Source organism: Carassius auratus, chromosome 25 (genome assembly GCF_003368295.1).
Source record: "Carassius auratus strain Wakin chromosome 25, ASM336829v1, whole genome shotgun sequence".
Lineage (NCBI taxonomy): Eukaryota > Metazoa > Chordata > Actinopteri > Cypriniformes > Cyprinidae > Carassius > Carassius auratus.
Genome location: NC_039267.1, coordinates 6,649,902 through 6,674,563, shown reverse-complemented (window position 1 = coordinate 6,674,563; position 24,662 = coordinate 6,649,902). Strand labels below are relative to the sequence as shown.

The window sequence follows — 24,662 nt, the reverse complement described above, 5'->3', positions numbered from 1 at the left end:
GAAGGACAAGAGGCTATTTGGCCAGTCCCTAAACACGAGCATGTTAATTTTTCATACTGTCAAATTATATTGTAACCACAATTGATTTCCGCTCAAAAAATTTACTCCGGTTTAAGAATGCTATTTACATCATTGTGGTTTTGAAAATCTTAGAAAAAAAATTCCCATGAGCCCACAGTCAGCAGGAAGTCGCATTTCAGATGAAAGAATCAGGGGAAATGACAGAAATCAGGTCAAAAAGAATGATGACATAACAAGGCCGGTCTGGACTTCCCAACTCAAACAAAGAGTTACTGTTAAGACTATTTAGAGGCGGCATTTGCACCCGTGTAATGTTTGCCTGAGTCCAGGCCAGACTCCAAATGTTCAAGCCTTTCCACTGAACTAAGATTAGATTTCATAGCACTTATTTTAGTGCAAAGCTGCCAAAGCAGCCAAGAACAACGTGGATTAAAAACAAACTAACATACAGTATGACGCTATTCTCGTTATTTCTAATTTCACACAACTACACGCATACATATGTTTGAGAATATGAGTTACTGATTAAATGAAGAGATGGTGACATTATTTCAATTAAATAGAGACATCCCTGGCAACACGATTATGATGATAAATTCCTATTATGACGAATTCAATTCTAGAATTCTTTCATTTCAGCGAAAGACGACAGACCTGACCGTGCAAGAAACGGCTCCTGAAGGCGGTTATCATAGAGCAATGGAATATTGAACAGGGTTATTATTGCGGAAAGAAATTATATGAGATTCTGGTCAAAGCAACCACTAATGTCATACTGGCATATCGCCAGCCAAAAAGATCGCCAATAAACAATATTATTGTGCATGGGTGAATGGTGCAGGAGAGACTCTCTGTACTTGTCATAGGCTATCTCATAACTATTTGGTTTTTTAAAATGCATACACTGCCACAGAATCACAATTTTGGTGATGGTGATTACGTAGGTATGAATTTCAACAAATTAGCATATTGTGACATCACTGACTGGGTCTTCAACCCGTGCCTTTGAGCACATAATTGCAAACCTCATTTTGATGCAGGCTATATAGACCACAAACAAATTGAAATGTCAAAAACTTGTTTATTGCATTAATTTCTGGTGAAAAAAAAAAAAAGAGGTACTGTTATACTGTTTCACTGTTTCAATGCAACCTACAAATGAGAGATCGTTTACTTTGCTTTATTGGTTGTCACTTTTGTGAAAAAAATCCTGTTTGATTTGAGAGACAAGTGTTCATTGAATCGATTGAAAATAAGAGAAACACTATGCAGAAGTATTTTGCGTTATGAGTGTGTGTCCGAAGCTGCAGTTGCTGTGTGATGTGTGTTCCAAAAAAAAACCTGGTCATGCTCCGAGAGAAGGTTGTTAAAATCAATTTCCTATTTTCGTTTTCGAAACTTGTGTTGGTTGGTCCAATCGATTCGTGCAATACATTTTCGAACATAAAGTGACAGTCGACACGGTCACGGATTTAGACTAGATGGGAGAAGGGATGGAAAAAGATCTGGGCACAGTTTTTCCAAAACTTCGTGCCAAGTTAAAGCGGTGTCAAGCTGTTTTAATGAATTTTTTTTTAATGTATTATGGTGCTCGAACCTGTATGACTTTGAACAGTGACCGCGAACACTTTGTTTACTGCAGACGCAGCCATCATTACAAAGCGCGAACCGTTGACTCTGACAGTGAATTAGAGTATGAGACGAAGCGAACGCACAGACCATAGTGTGACATCCGTTTTTAAAGAAAGAACGTAGCCTTCGTTTGTAAGTAGGCCTAGACAATTTAAGTATTTACAATACTTACAAAAATATTATTAATATTTTATTGCTTTTGTATATTAGTTGTTTGAAGATTAAAAAAAAATTGGTCTGTCTTAACGCAAAAATAATACAAAAATACAAAAATTGAGTCGGTCCTAAAATTACAGGGTCGGTCAGGTTACGGCAAACAAGAATATTTTTAAGGATGGCCTGAATATCTTCGATACACGATACTATCGTCTATCTATCGGCACAAGCCTTATCACCCACCCTTAAGATAAAAACAACAGCAACATGAGAATATTCACCATTACTGCATCGACTTTCCCAAAGTGTTTTCAAAGGGAGGTGTTGTATATCCCCTGTTCTCTGTCGTGCAACCTGACTCCACCGAGATCATGTTTTAAAGACCAAAAGAAAGACTAAAAGGTGGAATTTACCAGCAGTGCTAATAGTGGCCACATGCTAAAAGGCCATTTTCTAAGTCAGTATGAAACAATAAGTCAGTATTTGTCAAGCAAAGCCTTGCTAAATTTGAACCCCTGTCCAGCTTCAGTTATTTCCTGTGAGGTCGGCGGGATGGGAAGGGGGGTGGTGATCCGAGTCATCTGGTTCAAGCTGCAGCCGGAAAGCCTAGAGCAGCCGCAGTCTAAAGCGGCTACTGGGACAACGAGCCCTGACCACACAATAACCTTTCTGAAGGCCAACAGAGCTCTGCAGCTGTTCAGAAAACAAGTGTAAGGCATGTTGTCTAGAAAGTGAGATGATTAGAATGGGATTTCAGCTAGGGGTGGGGGTGAAAAAAAAGAAAAAGAAAAAAAAATGAATGCAGAACATGTCAGGGGACGTGAGATTAGGAAGATCAGCTGTGTCAAAACCGCTGTCAGCAGTCTCTCACTGCAAACAGGCAGTGAGCGAGGGTGTGGGAGTTCCAGAAATCCGCCACCAGCTGATCATCCCAGCCTATCCCCAGGGTTTTAAACATCTTGTGTTGCTCACAAAAGGGGCGAGAACATTAGACTCTCTCTGGCACGTAGTCAACCGCCTGGAGAGAGCTGAATATGAACACGTAGCCGCAGATGATGATCCACACGTGCCTGCCAAGAGTGAAACAGTTTTAAAGCCTTTCATTAACAGCGGCTTCTGTGAACGAGAAGACATGGGTCACTGGGTTTTTTCCACCCCTCCTGCTCAGCGTCCAGTCAGAGAGCTCTTGGTAAACAAATCCCACCCAAACACTGCTTATCTAATCTCCTACAGCAGAGAGCAGTTATTCAGACTTCCCCTGCAAGTCATGCAAAACTTTTCCGTGGGGGCCACAGGTCCTTTTGCAATAGGGTACATATGTCACAGGGGTTTGGGAAATCTGAAATAAAATTTAGATTGAGTAGCAACACGAGCCGTTACGACATCCTGTAACGACTTTTAAAAACATGCAAAGTAACATGAAACGCGATTGTTATCTGCAAATCTGTCAGGCCACACCTCTGACACCCCTTTTTCAGATCTGTCAGACAAGAAGTGCTAGCTACACTCTTAAAACTAAAGGTTCTTCATAAGTATCTACAGTTCCATTAAGATCTTGTAACTAAGATTAGTGAAATGTTCTTTATACTGTTTAATGAAAGGTTCTTTGGGGAACCTAAAATGGTTCTTCTATAGCATCACTGTGAAAACCCCCTTTGGAACATTTATATTTATGAGTGCATCATTACAAATTTTTTTTTTCAAGCACTAAACCAAGTCCCTTGATTCCCATTTCCAACCATAACTGTCATGTGGTGCAAAACAAGCTAATGTTTTTCCCCGGCTAACGCCCAAAGGGCACAACATGCCACTCATAGCTAAAGCCCGGCTCGTGCGCCGCCCAATAGATCTAGAAGCGGAGCATACAATGAAAACACATTGGCTAGAAAATCACATTCTGTAGGACCTCGCAACTAGTGCTATTCCAGAACAGGGTTAAGGGTTTATAGCACCAACCAAACCTTTTTTTTTTTTTTTAAATGGAAGCCAGTCATTTCTGAGGTCACAGCGAAACAGATTCACATAAACAGATGGTTTAGGTTATGAGAATGTGAAATGTGAAGCTAAAACAAGAGGACACAGCAAAACATATTGAACCTAGCAAAATATTAACAATCAGACAGTTTTTGTAAATGATTCACTAAAGAAATAAAAAAGCATCTGGCTCAAAATATAAAATGCACTTATACTCATGAATCGATGTGAGCAGGTGTGAAATATTGATATATAAATTACAAAAGATCACTGTTTTTAAATTAATTGTTCTTAATTAAAGTTAAGAACAGTAGAACGTAGGCCTGCGCACGTTTGTGCTTAGCCTGTATAGTTTAATTTTAACTAAACTTCCTCTTAACTAAAATAACTGCAACTGAAATAAAATAACTATGTACACATTTGAATTTTTTTTTACATTTAACATTTGCCTTGGTAAACAAACCAGCTTCTTAAAAAAAATTAAGCTTGGTTTCTTCAAGCTCTTTAGAGACTGAAGTGTTGTTTGCATGGAGCGTTATGAGGCAGAGGCACCAGAGCAATAAACAAAGCCTTTTCGATGCTGCATCATTTCAGTTCCCATCGGAAATGCTGAGAAATGCAGACAGTCTGGCCGGCTTCAATGTACATTAGACAGAGCTGAAAATAATCCTCTATAAAGGACTGATCTCAGGAACAAAAGCATGAACAGCTATATTATTAGGTATTGATTTGGTTTGGATGTTCTTGAGAAGAAAAGAGTTAAGGAATGAAGCTGAATTAAAGGCTTCTCACTTCTTAAAGGGATAGTTAGATAGAAGACCCAAAAATGAAAATTCTGTCATTAATGACTCGCCCTCATGATGTTCTAACTTTGGAAATCAAATTAAGATATTTTTTATAAATTCTGATAGCGAAGATGAACGGAGGAGGTCTTGCGGGTTTAGAACGACATGAGGGTGAGTAATTAAATGACAGAATTTTCATTTTTGGGTGAACTATCCCTTTAACATCTAGTGATTCAGCTGGCAATCTGTAGTTTTTTTTTTTAATTCTGTCCTGATTCCAGTGCAATTTTAACCTGGTATTAAAGAGTGCTGAACTCATATTGATAGTTGAAAGCAAATTCAAATTAAGTTAAAACTTTCAATGAGAGAATGTGTAACAAACAAAGCGTTTGTAGTATTTTACAAATCTAAGGGTCTTTTTGGAATTCAGCAAGCATATATTCAGTATGTTCTTTTAGCTTACTCCTAAAGAAAAAAGCAGGACTGGCTCTAGAAGTGACTAAGTTGATATGAGACTGCAATCGCCTACACAAACCTTTGATGCTGTAAGCTCTGAAGTTTGGGAAGCAAACCAGGAGCTTCTACAGATGAAATGGGAACCTTATACCAGATGGCATGTAAAACAAACTCCAGGTTCCATGGAAGATATAGGGCTTCACATCTGTAACCTACCCTGTCCCAATTCAAAATGTCAAACAGCAACGGTAAGCTGTTACAGGAAGCGGTGTGCGATCAGGTTTCATCTTCAAGTGAATGATATACACACCACAACATATCAAGAAGATCTAACAAATTGATCAAAGTGCAGGAACTGGTTCCAGGCTCTTAAAACACAGCTGATAACCACGACACATGAACCTTCTTGGTCCTACTTCAATTTTGATTCACCGTTGACCTAACTGCAACCAGCAACAGACAATTTGTAAGAGACATTACTATGTGCACACAGCAAAACTGATCCTATTTACTGAAGTGATGTTGCCATGTGGCTACTCTAAAGTCAGTCATGTGAAAGGGTCAAGATCAGACCATCGTGTGACTACACATCCTGAATGAACACTAAGAATGCAAACACAGTGCCTCTATTCATGATGGACACGTTAGGGTTCAGTAACTACCATCTGGTCGGAGGTCAAATAGCATTTGAGACCTAGTCAACAAAGCCTGACCGACCCACTAATGCCAAGGGGAGTTTGCGATGCATGAATGCTGCATTAAAGGGCCTGGAATACACAAACAACTAGATGTCTGCTCTCTTTCCAAGTGCATCATACCACCGAAACCTTCAGGCTGCTCATTAGTCCAGGAATCTGGCCAATTAGGTCTTCTTCATCTGAACTGAGTGCAAGTCTGTTCCAAGCGGGAGACAGGCGTTCACATGATCTAAAACACACCAACAGAAAGCAGACGTTCATGCTTATGGTCATTCCTCAGGCCGAAGATGAATGCCGGTCTCGGCCAAGATTTATTATAGATACGGATGCATGAAGATGTGAAAGTGCAGCAGTGCAGAGGTCATTTTTCTCACTTCTGCTGACTGTTGGGAACTGGAAGATGTGCAGGCGGAAGATGGAAGATGTATGAATCACACGTGTGCCTTTGGGAAATGTATGAGCAAAGGAAACAAAGTTTCCTTACTTTAGCAAAGGAAAACCAGTCTCCTCTTGGCTTAGTTCGAAATCCTGAGAAGTTTTTCCTTTGCAAATCATCGTTTTGTGTGCTTCTAATTTGTGAGCGGTGTTTCTCTCCACACTTATCAAAAACCACGCAGCGCTGACCCTTTAAAAACTCCATTCTCACAAGAGTCACCTAAAAGGGTAATTCCACTCATTTTCAAAAATGAAATTCAGGCCCTGAATAAATGTCTAAAATCCTGATTGGAGTATGACTGTAAATAATTATACATGATAAAAAAAGAAGTCTTTAAAGAGATTGGTATTGCTGATCATATCGGCATATACAGCTCTGTTATCAGTGATCGGCCTCAAAAATCCTGAACGAAGCACCTCTAATCTGCAAACCATAAGTCTTATTTACTGTGAGGCTTTAAGGAAGCTAAATGAGAAAATGTGCAAAGTGTGGGCATAAGAATAAATGGTTAACATTGGGCAAAGTCAAGGTCTTAAATTGGAACAAACTTTATCTGAATGATTCACTCCACATCTTCCTGAATCTAAAACAGATTTATTGAAACAGAGAGGTCAGTGTAAGGACTGTAAACTTTATGACTAATAGGGGAGACAAAAAAAAAGAAGAATAAGAGAAGTGTTGCATAATGCTTATTATGGGCTGGTGGCAAAACCTGTCATTTGGTTTCAATGGGTGTGGCTTCACAGATATGATAGTGTTTGCATTTCAAGGTATGAAGTAAACTGCTATGATGGACCCTGAAAACACATGGAGGACGTCTCTCACTTCCCCAACTTTAGGGTTTATAGTGCAAGACTCTTGAGTACAGAATGCTGGATTTTGGAACAGCACACACAATCCACTGAGGCCAGCCAGACTCGGGTCCCATCACTCGGCCTTCTGTTAAATGCAAGCAGCTTGTTATGCAACTGCCCTGTGTATCAGTTTTCCTGGGTTTTAACAGTTTCCAATGTTCTGATACTATTATCATTCTGGTGGTTAAATAGTCTGTTTCAAAACCCAGAGCTAAATGGGGACACCTGGAGCTGATTTGAGTAAAATCAATTTTGTAACACTACATATTTATTTTTGTCACTTAAAATGGCTTCCTCAACTCTACTGGATCACTTAAAGCAGACTAAAATCAACTTATGAGCTTTCTCCGAGCATCACAAAAGTGCATTGCCTTTTCAAGGTTATGATTCTTGACAATATCTTATAAACTGTGATAGGAACAGGAAAAATTAAGCTGACCGGAATATGAAAAAGTTCATTTTGACATGGAAAGGATGGACATTTAAGTGGCCGCTATTGGATACTTCAAATTAATTTTGAGTTGAGAAGAAAGAATCCTATGATTCAGCCAAACAAAGGCAGCATGGGTGTCAAGGAAACAACGGGATGAGTCACTTCAGGAGGTCATGAAAAAAATCCATGGTACCGAATAACCCTTTCCAGTAGCAACTTGAAACCAAAGCAGGTACCTCGCTTTACATGGAACTCAACACACACTGACCTAAGCAACAAAGTGAATTATTAATGAGCCACATTGGTTATTTTAACAAAGGGCCACTAGTACATACCAGAATTGCAACTAGGGATTCCACTATTAACATTTGATATCCTTTTCTGGAACATTATCAAGTATGACGTCAAAATGAAAAAGAATAAATACGAGATGGGAGAACAATACATATTTCAATACTTGCTCTCACAGTTTTATCATTGGGTAATTATACTGTATATAAAATTGAGGGCATCAGGGAGCTGCTATTATGCCTGGCATTGCAACTGCTTTTGAATGCACAGTCGCTTTTTAGTTTCACTTTCGAGATTCGTTATCGCACATACTCTGTTTATATTATGGAGTGGCAGTACTTACCACACATTTTACAAGATTACATGTTTGTCAGTGGGGCTCAGGTTCTGCAAATCATTCGCCATCGTCCTCAGTCATTTCTCCTTATTCTTTGTATGTGGTAAGTGAAATTTTACATACTGTAATGTGACAGGCAACCATTAGTGATCGTTGTTTTCCGTGCATCAATGAATACAGATTCAAGCTACAGTCAGACCCCCTAACTCCCACCCCCACCCCAGAATGTCACCGTCCATCGCAATGTTTCAATATAGATATCTTCCGATGCCAATTTTGTAGACATAAGACCCTAAGTCATACTCCGTTTGAGATTCAGTGGAGCCAGCCGGTCTAAAGAAACTTGGTACTGAGCCATTTTTCAAGAGCAAGTGCTCTGTGAATCCAGCGTCCAGTCATCAGTAAAATGAAATGTTTGTGGACGGGGTCAAGTTGTTCGCAACCAGCCAATGTAGAGCGGGTAATTATGCGTAGGTGGGAATTAAAATAACTAAAGGACTCTTTATGTTGTACAGATTCGATTCTTTATTTTGGGAGTGCACTTTCGGCTTTACAACTTTGCAGATCGTTTACAATCACACCCAGCTACATTACACACTGCATAAAAGAAAAAATGGAAAATGGCGCATTAGGGTCACTTTAAAGAATTATCAGAATTAGGGCTGGGCGATATGGAGCAAAAAATATATCTCGATATATTTTGCTATATCTCGATATACGATATATATCTCGATATCTTTACAGGAAAAATAACCCACAAAAAACTACTTCAAAAACAAATATGGCAAATATTACATGTTAAGGGGCCTATGAAACATTTTATTTTTTTCTTCACCATATGTTTTATTGTTACCTAATTCTGTGTTTTAGCATGTGCAATTATTTAAATGCATAAAAACAACTTAATTAGTTAAAAACAATTCTTAAAATAGCCTTATGTGAAATGTTTTTTTCCCTTCAGAAATTCTGTGTATTTACATTTTTCTGATTATCAAATGAAGGCATAAAACATTCATTTAATTTATCTTTTAATTATTTAAAATTAAGCAAACTTTATTTTTTGGTAAACAAAGGGGATTTACTATTAAAAATAAAACATGGGAGAAATGTTTGATTATTCCTTATAAAATTATGTTCGTTTCATTTTAATAGTAGTAGTAGTGGGCTATCTACATTCTGCTGTACAATAATAATAGATTTCTGTCAAATACTTTTTTGACGGGTTTACCTTTACAGTTCTGTGTATGTGATACCACAGTCTATGATGTGATATGAGCTAGTCTTACTCAAATCAAACGGTCAGATGCTCATGAAGTGACTCTCAGTGCAGTTCTGGGGATGTTCCTCATGTGTTCACGTCTTTATTTAGAGAGAGGAAAGACAATGAAATCAGCGCGAGCGTTATGCGAGCTTCCGTGTTTAATGAATGAAGACGCGCTTCTGCTACATTCGTTGACACAGACACGCAGAACATGCAGGATTCATATTTAAATAGACTTTTCCGGGTTAATATTTGCAGATATTAGTCCATTTCGCGAATTGATGTAAGTGCATGACCGACTTTTGATTAATTCATTTAAAATTTGACCAATTCCGTGACATTCCGCGTTAAACTGTAAATTCAATTTTTATGACTGGTTTCCGTGATTCCGTCCGCGTTTCACTGGGCCCTACAGTAGACATCTGTCTGCCGTTCGCCATATAATGGAGCCAGTTGTCTTTTTTTTTTTTTTTTTTTTACTAGTTCTCTACACGCGAGGTGAGAGGGGACAAAAGCAAGTAGGCGGGGGGCGAGCGAGCGGGGGCGAGCACAGCACAGGGAAGGCAAACAAGCAAAGTGGCGGAATCAGAATATAAACAATATATCGATATATACGATATGTCAAAATCCATATCGTGTTTAAAAAATATCTCGATATATTTTAAATATCGAGATATCGCCCACCCCTAATCAGAATTACTTTTACGTATGACAGTTGACCTGTAAATGCGGGAGTTTTTGCGAAATTGATGTGTTTCCATTGGGTTTATTTTCAATTTGCACAATTTGAAGGTAAAGGAAACATGGCTAATGTGTATAAGCTACAACAAACATGTCAAAAGCATGGACGCACTTTCCTAGCAAAAATGGTGCTTGGGTGCCAAATTTGTTTGGCTGAAATATCACGGTATACAGAAGCATACACAAATTTAATTACCAAAATTTTTTGTTTTAGTTTTCAGCTAAATGAAAACTTTAATTTTGGCTCCGCTGTTAACAACAACAACTAAAAAACAATAACATTTTGAAGGATCATTAATAATCAGTGACAAATTTGTCTAAACTAATGTCTAAAATACACTGACATTTGTTCATTAACTTCTAGACAATATCACTTGACTAGGGTGAAAATTAGGCTAAAATTATAAACCAAAACGGTTTAAACAGTTTAACAGGAAAGCAAAAATATCCTTCTGTGCTACTGAACTGAAAACAGAAGTACTACATCGTTGTACAAAGATTAGCCTAAACTATTTTTTTTATAGGTTTCACTCAAACTATCACTCTTCTATTCTCTTCTAAAAATGAGAAAATGTTTGACAAACATACAGACAGACAGACACCAGTTCTAAAACAGCTTGAAATATAAAAAACAGCTCTGGTTTTTGACAACACCTGCAAAATTTCACTTCCTGACTCTTCCTGCTTTAAGTACGAAAAATAAATGCTTGTCATGACAACCTCACATACCACAGTGACTGCGAGCACAACGAGATCCGCCCTAAATTTAGGTGAGCCAGAGCTGTGCTGGGAACAAGCTATGGATTCCTGCGACATCGATTCATGTCGACAGAAACAGGGGACAAATGGAAAACAGAAGCACACGCTGCCCATTTCCCCCACTTTGGGACGCAAATGTTACACACATAAAGATATAACATGAGGCTTATGAAAAAACAACAGCAATATCTGACACGCAAAGACATAATATATAAGAATCTTTCAAATTTGATGAACACTAACTTGAACAAAATAACAAAATACTTGAACACTAACAGTTAAGTGTAATCACTTGTGGGGTTTTTTAAGAACAAAATGTGCAATTTATAAACAAACAGAAGGGGAAGATGTTAACTATGAAGTTAATTTTTTATATTACAATGATGTTAAAAAAATAACAATGCACATTTACAAACCACTCTAAATAACTGCACATTGAGTACATGTTGTTTGTTAAAATGATTCAGTACTTATGTAATGATTTAACACTAACACTGTTAAGAGCCATAAATACATTCCCAGAAAAAGGGAAAAACAAGCAAGAGTGAATTATTATTCATACCCTTCTATAAAAACATCTGTTATCACACTCCGTTTGAGTGCATCTCATGTTCCTCCGTGCATCTCATTCCCATGCAAAGCGACACATTCACATGTGCCACCTGCATGGGCTGTGAGTTCTTAGTTGCAGTCATCAAACTGTGGCTGTGCCAAAGTACAAAGAGTTCAAATGGCCTATTTAAACTAGCGCCTAGTTCCTCTTTATCTTGTTCGCTGATAGCTTCCCTACAAACAGAGCACATTTACAGAGACAGACCTTAACTCCGCACCGCAATTTCACATTATGTTCGAAACCTATTCGTATGCCTTTCAAGTGGAAAAAAATTTCTTAAAGGAACAGTTCATCCAAAAATAAAATTATCTACTCAAACATACACTGACTGTTCTAAACCTGAATTATATTCTTATTTAAGATGTTTTAAAAATTGTTTTTGTTCACACAGTGAAAGTTACATAGTTTAATGTTGTCTTGGACCCCAACAGACAAAAATAAAATACTGCATACACTACCATTCAAATATTTGTGGTCTGTATGATTTTCAGATGATTTTTAAAGAAGTATATTTATAAAAATAATAATAATAAAAAATACAGTAAAACCAAAAGTCATTTGTGAAATTATCTAAATATTTCAATTTAAATTAATCATTTTCTATTTCCTATTATTTCTGATGCAAAACTGAATTTTTAACATCATAATTCAAGTCTTCAGCGTCAAATCATCCTTCAAAAATCAAATTACACTGATTTGCTGCTAAAGAAATATTTTTCTAATATTGCTGCTTAATATTTTTGTGTAAACTGGGATTCATTTTCTTCAGATTATTGAGACGAAAGAAAGCTCAAATGTTTAAAACAGCATTAATTTCAAATAGAAATTATGTGTAACATTATAAATGTCTTTATTGCCACTTTGGAGCATAAAATATATAAAAAAGAAGACTAATTATTATTACGGACTCCAAACTTTTGAACGCATACCAATGCATAATGTATTGTGCAATGTGTGTACTGAAAAAGCAAAAAAGTGATACATCTTTAGAAAAACATGAGGTTAGGTGAATTATCCATTAACTACAATACAGACCGAAAGCATGAAAGGAAATTTTGGGGTTAAAAAAATACTAATTAAATTTGACAGAGAACTTAAAACACAAACATCTGGAATGTTCAAATTTAAGACTGTTTCCATGTTCTTCCACATCCCATGAATCACTTCAGCAAACCACATTCTTCCTCAAGAACTGCTTACCACAGAGACACAAAGTACAGCCATCATGGACTGAATTGACCCCATTAGAAAAAAAAACAAACGAGAGGGAACCAAACTAGTTGAAAAGTTAGTGCATTTTTATTCTTTTTTTGGCATTACATAAAGTTATTATGGGTGTAGCTCCATGGCGGTTAAAAAGTGAGTTTACCATCAAACTCTGACAAAAGCTGCAGACAGAATTACATAACTGTCCTGACAGGAAGTGCGGCTTAAGTAAAACTTCCTCAGTTTAACTTCCTCCAAACGAACACCACAAATTATATCTTTATGCTTGCCACAAATTCCAAAAAGTCTATTTATGCTTAAACACAGACATGACAAACGATAGTCAGCCTATTACAGGAAACAAAAAAAGCACAGCTTACCTGTAGTAGCGAGACTGCAGGTACGTCGAACACACAGCTTTGGAGACGTGGCTGGCAGAGCCAAAGTCAATCACTTTCACACGGAAGGGCTGCCTCACGGGATCTACCAGCATAATGTTCTCTGGTTTAAGATCGGCATGGATCAGGCCCAAGCTTTTGAGCTTCTTCAGCGCCGTGGCCACCTGTTGCAGAACGGGCCTAATCATCTTCAGCGGCAACGGACTGAACTTGTTCTGCTTGAGGAAGTCGTACAGGTTCTGCTCCAGCATCTCAAACACCAGACAGGTGTGGCTCCTGTGCTGGAAGCACTCGAAAGCCCTCACCAGGCTGTGCTCCTCGGCATTCTCCCCGCTCAGTCGGGCCAGGATGCCCACCTCGATCTGGCCCTGGCGGGCATACGATGGGTGGTTCTTCAGTATCTTCACCGCCACAATCTCATTAGTGCCTCGCTTCCAACATTTGACCACCTGACCGAACGTACCACGTCCCAAGAATTCCAACACTTCATAGGTGTGCTTCATGGAGCACAGCACTTCGTGTTGGACCAACTGATAGTCACCGTCACCTGTCCCGCTCACGGCTCCCGTCCCGGTTGCGTTCTGCTCGGGCGGGGCCACACCTACTGCGGTCGTGCTCCCAACGTTTGTTTGCAACATGGCAGGTAGAGTCGAATGCTCCTCTACTATCTGCATGATGCTCTTGTCGTTCTCAAGCTCCTCCCCTTTGCATTTAAACCCACATCTTTGGGTCCCGTCGAACAAATTCAAACCACTGTTCCTCTCCGGCCCTTCTGGAGCACCGCCACTGCTTCTACTACTACTACTTTGGCTGTTTTGGCCACTGTCTCCACTTTCTTCTTCAACTGCTGCAGCCGCTCTGGAGAAATACTGAAGGTCGCCCTCCGATGCCACACGTTTGTATGGTGAGGAAGCCCTTCCAGACAGCTCCTGTGGAGCTGTATCAGTGTGTTTCGAGATGTCCCGTGCAAGGCAGGGTCTCTCGATGGTCAAAGGTTTGATTTTCGATAAAGGTATAATATCCGTAGGGTGTGCAATGCCTAGATTCACACCGACCACATAAGTGCGAGGGATCTTCTCATAGTAAACACAGCTGCTGGGATCGATTTTCTTCGCTCTGCAAAAGGCACTTGTCTGGGGTTGATAAACATGTGGTGGGCAGACCGTAACCTGTGAGGCCATACCTATAAAGGACAGAGGGGAAGAAAAGTGTAAGACTGTATTAGCCATTTTTTCACAGATGCTGTTGACATTTTTATAGTCACAATCATCAAAACAAAACCTTGCTATTATGAGAGGCTTAAAATAAGCAAGATGGATTGTTGAATGAATTTCATGAAAAACAAATAACAAAGAAGATCTCAGTAAAGCCTGAAGGGAAAACTTACAAAGCTCCAAAAGCATTGTTAGTGTAACATGAGGATGCACGATTTGGAACAAAAAAAAAAAAAAACAAACAAACAAACAAACTGCCATTTCAACTGTAAATTAAATTAAAATTCTGATTTATTTTTTTAAAGTGCTCCATAATTATTGTGGTTGTTTGTAGGGCTTCACAATTTGGCCAGAAATGTGTGATTATGGAATTTATAGTTGTATTATACAACTATAAATAACAGAAAATAATAATAATAATAATAATAATAATAATTATTATTATTATTATTATTATTATTATTATATTAAAAACAATAAATTATTCAAATATAAAATAAATAAGACATTTTACTACATTACTGCAAAATAAAAAAGTAAAAGTAAATTTACAATAATTTTACTGTAAAACGGTCAAATTGCAATAATATCCAGGCATGAATATTCTTTGCATTTAATGATTAAAATATCCAAAAATAATACATTTTACTGCATTACTGTACAACAAAGGTATTAAAGTAAAATTCAAATATATTTTACTGTAAAACTGTCAAATTCCAATACTAATATTCATGCTTTAATTTCTTCATTTTTAAACACTGAACAATTCGATATTTTATTTTAGCAAAAAGGTTATCGTTTCTTCGTTCCTAAACTTCTCTTTAAAAAAAAAACAACAAAAAAAAAAAACAAACAAAAAAAAACAGGTGAAATGTTTGGCAAGTGTTTCGTTTCAAAAGCACATTATAAGCAAAGCAACTTCAGTAATTGCAAAAATACAGATTGTGTAAAGTAGTAATTCTGAACTGAGACACTAAACACCGTTATGCAAAAAAATTAACACAGCATCACGTTTCACTATAATACACGCAAATATGTTTGTTTAAATTAATCTCAGCCTTTGCACTTTGATTAAGAAGCCAAATAGCGATTCTAGCAAATTCCAGTGATATCATATTAGCAGTTTCAGACAGACAAGTGACCAATGGGGATTAGCTGTCTTAGTTTCGAGGGAGACAGACTAGCCCTTCTTATACTGTCACAACATATGGCACAAGTTCAGACACGAGGACAGGTGTGGCTCTTACACACCCACATACTAACTCTCACACACACTTATAAGCCTGCTAACACTCTGGCACACTAGGTTTGATTTCATAGCAGCAAATATTGAGGTTCTAACAAATAAAAGGGGTGCAAACATGTCATGTTGTTTTATTTGGAATGCACATCTGATGGTTTCCAGAGACGTTACAAAACGCCTCATTCATACACACTACCATACCAAACTCCAGGTTTAAATCATGCATTTCAATTACGGCTGTATTCCCGACTGTGTAAACAACATCTAGGCGTGCAACCAGAGACTGACTCAACAACTTTAAAAGGACAGTCCCATCTGGAGGAGTGTTTTTATGAGGTCTGTCCCATAGTAGCGTAATCCCTCAGTAGCAAGGAGGTTTTGGGTTACAGGCCTCTCTACTGTTTTCAAACGCCGCTGTCTTCTGCTATAAGCAGCTGGTGACTGACCTTTCCCCATGTCAAGACCTAATGGGGTTAGGCACAGGGAAAACACCCGGTGGTACTGCAACTGCTTGGGCTATAAAAGTTTAATGGCAGTAAATGATTGGGAAGTAACCTTTACTGAATTGACAGGCACAAATTTTCCAGTGATGAAAAGTGATAGTAATATCAATGAGGAACTTACAATACTCCTGTTTCATTATGTTGTAATGCATCATGTTTTTTATATATAAAAAAATACATAAGGGACAACATTTCTTTGGAATATTGAAATGGGGATGAATGAAGTTCCATAATTCTTCCATGATTCTTTTTCAAGTCACACATACATTTTACATATATAATAAACTAAAATGGAATAATAATATATAAATGAAAAGAGGGTTTTCCTAGTAAAAATGACCTAATTTAAATAAAATATTTCACTATAAAATATTCTAGAATAAAACATGTATAAATGTTCTACATTTTATAGATCATATAAAACTATTAATTAAGTAATTAAGTTGAATTTGATTTAAAACTTATATATATATATATATATATATATATATATATATATATATATATATATATATATATATATATAACTTTTTACGCCTTACTATGTATATTACATCATCCAAAAAAAAAAAAAAAAAAAAAAAAAATTACAGCTAACCATAACCTGTGGGAGTTGGGTTCCAGTTCTGGAAAATCCATGAGATTTCCAGATTTTCCATGACAGTAGGAATGCTAAGCGAAGTTCTGGAAAGAACAAAACTTTCCCTGCAGAACATTTACATGAAATAAGCATTGTTCATATAATAAAGAACCGTTTGTGACATCTTGCTGAACAAGCTTCTATAGGAAGTGCATGAGAGATTCTATTTCAATGTGCAGACAGGAAATGCAACTTGCATAGTACATGAGAGATTTTTAGGTGCAACTTTTGCTGAGTCTTACCAGCATACAGTCAAGTTACAGAAGAAAGGAGAAGTCAGCTGCTAAGCGATTACCAGGCCTGTGCATTTGAGGAGGATTGAGTAACATGTCGCTGGATTGATTATTGTACAATAACTACATCAGGCAAGCTTAAACGGAAAAAAAACTCACCAATCATATGCACGAACACAAACAAAGCAAATGATTAATTCTTTTAGAACATCATATGAACTTCTTTACGTCATGTTTTTAAGCAGTAGGATTTAGGTAAAGTTAAAGATTATAGGTTTGGCTGGTTACCAGCTAGTCTACGCGAACATTTAAAGCTAAAAAAGATGCGGGACAATTTTTGTTTTAGTAAACCCAGAAGCTCAAGAGCTACCAGAACGCATTACCAACCCCAGCAAAACACTGCATTCATGTTTTTGGTGTGGCGTGGCAACTTTTTTCACACCAGCTGCGAGCTCGCGAACACAACTCCGAAGTCGAGTCTGATTCAATAGCTTCACTATTAACTGTCAGATAGGTTTACAACTCGGTAAAATCTTCCTTACCTTCACAGACAGCAGTTGTGGTCGCACTGCGGGTTTTTTGTGAACATGTTCGGGTTTAATTCGCACCCTCTACATGCTCGAAGCGCTCGTGCTGCCATCTTGTCCTCTCGCTGGACGACGAGGGGAAAAAAACACAAGCTCCCTCATTTTCAACTGCGCATAACTCGCCTGCTAAGCCATCCACGGGAACCGAACAGGGTCCAGCATGTAGTTAAGAATATCCGTTTCGGTCAGGGGAGGTTTTTGTCCTCATGTCGAGGACGTTTAAGTCCCCCTGGTTTGTTTCCTCCTGACAGGGACAGACAAACTCTGTCAGCTCAACTCGCGGGAGCTCTCTCAGCTGAGCGCTCGCTCGTGAACGCGCTCGCGCCGCTTCTTCCCGTGAGTCTGAGAGCGGAATGAGAACTGCTGCTGTGTAGCTGTGCTGCCGTGGACAGGGCTGGAGAGTCACCGCACGACACATGAGACGTGCACGGAACTAGGACACAGTTCTGCTGTGTAGTGGCCCCTTCTGGTGGTTTAATTCTGTTTTGGACTAAGCATAGGTCTAAAAAAAATTAAAAATAAAAATAAATAAATGTCATAGTGTAATATTTCAATGTTATCAAAATAAATATTTGCATGCTTATTAAACATTTGTATACAGTATAACATCATTACACGTTAATATTGCTATATATTATCATTTATCATCATATATTATCATCAATCATTTGCCATAAAATAGCTAAAAATGTTGCATTCCAGAATTAACAGATTTAATTAAAAAAATACAATTTCAATTATTTAAATGTAATATTTTGCTTTAAAATGTATTATATATGTAAATATTTTCTTAATTATTTTAAATAATTACAAAACAGATTGAAATATCTGAAAGCAATGTAACTTGTAACTGTTAATTAACAAGTTGAATTAAAGTTACAATTATAATTGATAGCTTAAAAATCTTGACATATAAATTGAACAAAACTTATAAATGTATAAAATGTAATTTTGTTTTAAGAGCAGTGCTTGGCTGAAAGGCTTCACATTTTTTATTTTACTGTAAAACTAAAATAAAATGGATTCATATATATCTGAAAGTAATGAAACTTGTAGCCATTAATGAACAAATTTAATTTAACTTACAATAATTGATAAGTTGATAACTTAAAAATCTTTCATAAAATATAAAAATATATAAACTGTAATAATAATAAAAACTATAAAAATGTAATAATTAGTTAACGTATCTTATAACTTAAAACCAAATATATTATAAGTATAAAACATAGTTATTTTTCATATAAAATATATTTTGTATAAAATATTTTTTTTTTAATTAAAACATTTAAATTAATATTACAGTAACTGATTTACTGTATAAATAACAAATAACATGTACTTATTTTTTTAATTATTACAATTCATAATTTTTATTTCATTTGAAATATTGATATATCTGAAAATTATGCTTTGCTGAATTAACACATTTTATTTGATTTATTATTGATAGCTGATTAATACTGGATAAAACAAAATTAAATATCATGTAAAATAATACCAAATTAATAATAATAATAATAAATAAATAAACAGTAAACACAATGAGTGCTTCTACACACCTCTATTAAATATTTTTATTGGGAGCCAGCATTTCATTCAAAATAACCATTCGTAAAACTGCATTAATAAGACTCCCATGAAGAGGTTCATGAGAGCAGAAGAGAGAAATGTGCAGCTGGGGTTATTAAAGAATACAGTTGCTTGTGAGGTGAAGTTGTCTTCTGTAAAACATGCTCAGTGTTGATAGAAACACTGAGCATGTTTCTGAGTTTATGAATCAAGAATACTCTAAAAAAGACCATGCTTGGTGCTTCAAGTGTCCCGTGAACATGGGAACAACATGGGAGTAGTAATCTGTAGGTTAAAGTGAGCAATAAAAAGAAAAATACCTTAAATATGCACTTAAATATGGGTGGCACTTCACAAACTAAGGCACCAGTCAAATACTGTACTGTACCTCCTTTTCCTCACACAATAACACCTTTACAGAAGTGATCAGGCTTCAACAGCAAATGTTTGAAAATACTTACAATGTTGTTGGAAGTGAATCTTATGTAAAATGCAATTATAATTTTTCTATTTTGTTAATATTCGGTATTCGGTATTCGGATCCTCGGTATTCGCGAGGTTCTCCTCAGTAAGCTATTCTAACAGGTATCAGTTATTGCCCAAAAGTAATCCAAGCTTTAGGCAATTCAAATGTCTCGATACATTCATAAATATTTCCTGATATAGAACGCAATGAGAAAAGGTGAGGATTCTTAACCCTTAAATACCTGTTAGTGCTAGCATGTGAGCTTCAGCTACCTTACAGACACTTTCATTTGTACATAGCTACAGAATGTGAAAGCCAGGGACACTAGTGGTAAGTATTTCAGGTTTTATTTGCACGTCTAAACTTTCCCCTTTTATTTCAGAATATCTTGGAGGATCTTGTGGTAGAACGGAGAGTAAACTAGCTTGTTGAAGGTCACCAAACGTTCCAGCTTAACAGCAATCTCCTCTAAGTCTTTGCTGATGGGTGTCAGACCTCCAGGGAGAGCCGGGGCGCACCGGTAGACGCTTGACTCCAGGAAGCCAAGAAGGTACATCTGAATTCGGGAGTCTGATTGGGAAAGTAGATTTTTTGATTAGAGTTCTTCACTTCTAAATGAAATCCAACTGCTTTTTGGGTTACAACACGCTTACCAATGACCTTGTGTATGGGGTCGTCCGCAGACTTCACAGCTACAATTTGGCCTTTCAGTGTGTTCTCAGAAGTGTAAAGGCTTTAGAAACACAATGTAATGTAATCTACAGACGTATGAAGATTGCATCTCTGCTAACAGAATCTTAATGGTTTTCTTCAGTCTTTCCATGAGGCCTGGGAATCCAGAAATGGCTTCGCCGGCACTGTCTTAGACTATGAGCAGGACTGAATTCACCAGTGCCAGCTGCTCCAGCTGCTGTTGCATCTCCAGAAATCTGTCCTGATCCATGAGAAGAGTCTGTTTGATAACAGGAGAGAGAAAACAGAGGAAATGGTAAAACAATAGCTTTGGGATCAATGACACAAACAAAAACAAAAAAAGTTTAAAACACAAGTTATTAGAAATTGACACTTTGTTTTCAGGTTGGTTTCATATTGTTTTGGGAGGAAAAAATACCATTTAAAAGAAACCTTTACAATTAATGACTGAAAAATTGGTAATGTGGAGAAAATAAAATAAAATGCATTTTCCTTACACTTCGAATATATTTGAGTGTATGTATACATATTTATATATACAGTATTTACACACACACACACACACACACACAGACGTTTGTTTTTGTGAAAAGTGGGTTCATCCCACAGGCGTAGTGGTTTTTATACTGTACAAACTGTATATTCTATGGCCCTTCACCAACCCTAAACCTAACCCTCACAGGAAACTTTGTGCATTTTTACTTTCTCAAAAAAAAAAAAACTCATTCTGTATGATTTATAAGCGTTTTGAAAAATGGGGACATGGGTTATGTCCTCATAAGTCACTCTCTCCTTGTAATACCTGTGTCATACCCTTGTCATTATACACAGTTGTGTCCTGATATGTCACAAAAACAAGAGCACACACACACACACACACATATATATATATATAAAACAATAATTAATTGTTAAAATTCTTCATTATGATATCAGATCATTTGTTCCAAGATATTTTGGCCATATGCTGGTCAAAAATATCTAAAGTATTTTTTTCCACAAAAATGTATTTTAATTTAGAAATTAGAAACTAGAGGAATAATATTTTTAACTTGCATATATAATATTTTTCTTTAAATAAATGAATAGATCCAAACATCACTTATAACTAATAATACATTACCTCTGGAAAAGACTCCCTAACATGGTCCCATTTTTACAGGCGTAAATATGCATGATTGTGTATAGTTAGAAGAAGTTGAGTAGAGTTTGGTGTGCATGTTGCTCCACCCTCCGTTCCTCCACCGGTCACATAATCCACTGTGTCCTGGAGCCAATTCTTTGTGAAATCCAAAGCATCTGCAAACATGAATACATAACTCAATTAAAGAGCTTAGCATTTACTAAAGTGCAAGCTTATCCATGTTTTTTTTTTAATCCAATGTTATCCATGCATAACATAACATTCATTGCTTTTGTATAATTACTATACAGGTAACTGATTTTTCTTACTGGGTTGTTTCTCTAGGAACTCCTGGAATTTCTTCTGCTCATATTCCACGGACTGCTGTAAGAGATGAGGTCGCAGGCTGCTCACAGCAAAGTTGGCCATGTCGATCTTCATTTTGTCCAGCACTGCAAATATAGACCTGCAAAGAAACATGGTTTTATTTGGGGTTGGAGTCACGTGACCTTCACCTTGATCTGTTTAAGTGACTTACTTAAAAAGGGGCACAATCTCAGTGATTTCACGCAGATGTTTGATGTCTTCATCTCTACAGGTTGTGCAAAAGGTGCCCATCATGTCAATTATGAGCTGGGCTACCTTACTGATGTCTAGAGCTCCGTTCTCAGCCTCCTGCTGGATCAATGAGAGGTCCAGAGCCTCTTTAATTTGCCCTCTCAGTCGGCTCTGTCCTGGCAACAGAAAAGACAGCAGGGTCTGGAAAAACAGGGGGACAGGGAACTAATGAACATCTTCAAACATCTTTAGTTATGGGAAATGTTAAGATGCAGATATCTTAAGAAAGTACATAATATTAATATATTTAATATATATATATATATATATATATATATATAGTCTGCATTCACCAAGTCTGCATTTGTTTGATCCAAAATACAGCAAAGGCAGTAATATTGTAAAATATTTTTCATATTTAAAATAACTATATTTTTTAATATATAGTTTATATATAGATATATATAGAATATATTTTAAAAATGTAGTTCATTCCTGTGATTTCAAAGCTGAATTTTTAGCATCATTATTACAGACACGTGATCTTCAGAAAACATTCTAATATTCTCATTTGCTGCTCAAAAAATGTATTATTATTATTATTATTATTATTATTATTATTATTATTATTATTATTATGTTGAAAACAGAGTAGAATTTTTTTCAGGTTTCTTTGATGAATAGAAGGTTCAAAAGAACACGATTTACTTGAAATATAATTTTTGTACTATTATAAATGTCTTTATCATCACTTTTGATCCATTTAAAGCATCATTGCTATTTCTACAAAATATATATATAAAAAATATGTATGTTTAATGTATAATGTTACAAAAGCTTTTTATTTCAGATCAATGCTGATCTTTGGAACTTAATATTTATAAAACAATCCTGAAAAAAATGTGCTCAACTGTTTTAAATATTGATAATAATATTAATAAACAATGTTTCTTGAGCACCAAATCAGCATATTAGAATGATTTCTGAAGGATCATGTGGCACTGAAGACTGGAGTAATGATGCTGAAAATTCAGCTTTGATCACAGGAATAAATGACATTTTAAAATATATTCAAATAAAAATGAGTTATTTTAAATAGTAAAAATATTACTGTTTTTTAATGTATTTTAGATCAGATAAATTATTGGTGAGCAGAACAGAATTCTTTAAAAAACAATAAAAAACTTACTTGTTCAGAAACTTTTAACTGGTAGTGTATATGTAATATTTAATAATAACATTTTGTTTTAATTCTAAAGTCATTTTAATTCTATAGAAATATATGAGTATGTGTCTGATAATAGTTTACAGATTACAAATTTTATTATTATGCAATATCATAATATGATAATGAATAGATCTGGATTCTTTTCTTTACCTCTTTAATTTCATCAACCAGTATGATTGCATGGCTGTACGATGGTGGGTCCTCATTCAACTGTGACTCAAGGCAATCCCAGAATGCTTTGTGCATTATTTCTTTGACCCATTTCTCCAAACTGAGTACACAGGAAAGACATGTTGAAACATTACTAAACATTCTCAAATAGCCCATTTTGACAATCTCATGTTAACATTTATGGTGTCTATTACCTTCCCTCTTCTGGCTCATAAGGCTTGACTTGAAAAGCACTGTTCATTACGATCTCATGAGCCAGTGCCATATTAGTGACTCCTTTGGCTGTCTCCATTAGCTCTTCCACTGACACAAACCTGGGTGGACTGGCTGTGAGTGTTTGAATGCAATGTTAGCACTTTTAAGAGTTGAAATTGCTGTATATTTCTTAAGTAAAGGAACCGATTATCTCCTTACACTGGGGGGTGAGTCTGTGAGGACTTGGAGTATTTCTTCTGGCAACATCTCTTCTGATGTTTTCATGGTGTTTTCTATCCCGTCCTTGTCAATCTTGCTCTGTTTCTCATTGGAGGACTCATCAGATTCCTTGGGCATCTTCTGCTGAAAACAAAGAAGCTGAGAAAATAAACTAATCTGTACACAGACTACAGCATCAGCTGCTCGATCCAATTCCACGCTTAAAAACATTTGCCGACAACAAGCTGAGTGTGAAGTTGTTTTGTTTTTATTTTAAAACAGGAGGAAAAGACTAGAGTGCCTTTTAAGGCGACAAACAATTGCTTTCTACTAGTAGCCTTTTTCTTCTTCTATAAACTCGCTAGCTTATCTACATTGATTTGATTTAGTGTGCTGTGACATAAACAACCAGCCCGATCTCATTACTAAAATCTCTGAGAGCCTGATGCTCTGTCGCATCTACCAGCACTCTAACATCCGTCAATTAATTCAGCCCAAATATTAAAAATTACATTAGACTTTTTTTTTTTTTTTTACAGCGTACCTTGATTAGTTAAAGCACCGACCGCCCATCTAAACGTTATGTTAATGCAACTGCACTTCGCCACATATAATCAAAATAGCAGCCTGAACGTATTGTTCGGGAGTCTGGACGAATCCATACAACCTTACATACTTACCATGCGTGTATTTACGGAAATAGAGTTCACAACGCTCCTTTGTAGTTTTTTGAGATGTGACTTTCATTGACTCTAAAGCGATGTTTAGAAGCACAAAACTACATTCCCCAACAGAACGTCACTTTAGCCGCCCCCTAGCGCGTGCTTCGGAATGATTATAATTAATTTAATTATTAAAGGCAATAAAGTCACAGTTGTGATTAATATATATATATATATATATATATATATATATATATATATATATATATATATATATATATATATATATATATATATATATATA

General features: G+C 36.3%; 2 pseudogenes; both read right to left on the bottom strand.

Annotated features, from left to right (window-relative positions):
• LOC113043135 (homeodomain-interacting protein kinase 3-like) overlaps positions 1-17,814 on the bottom strand; it is a 36,825-nt pseudogene extending 19,011 nt beyond the window's left edge.
• Positions 17,815-19,059: 1,245 nt separating this feature from the next.
• LOC113043864 (T-complex protein 11-like protein 1) lies at positions 19,060-24,122 on the bottom strand (annotated as a pseudogene).
• Positions 24,123-24,662: the final 540 nt, after the last annotated feature.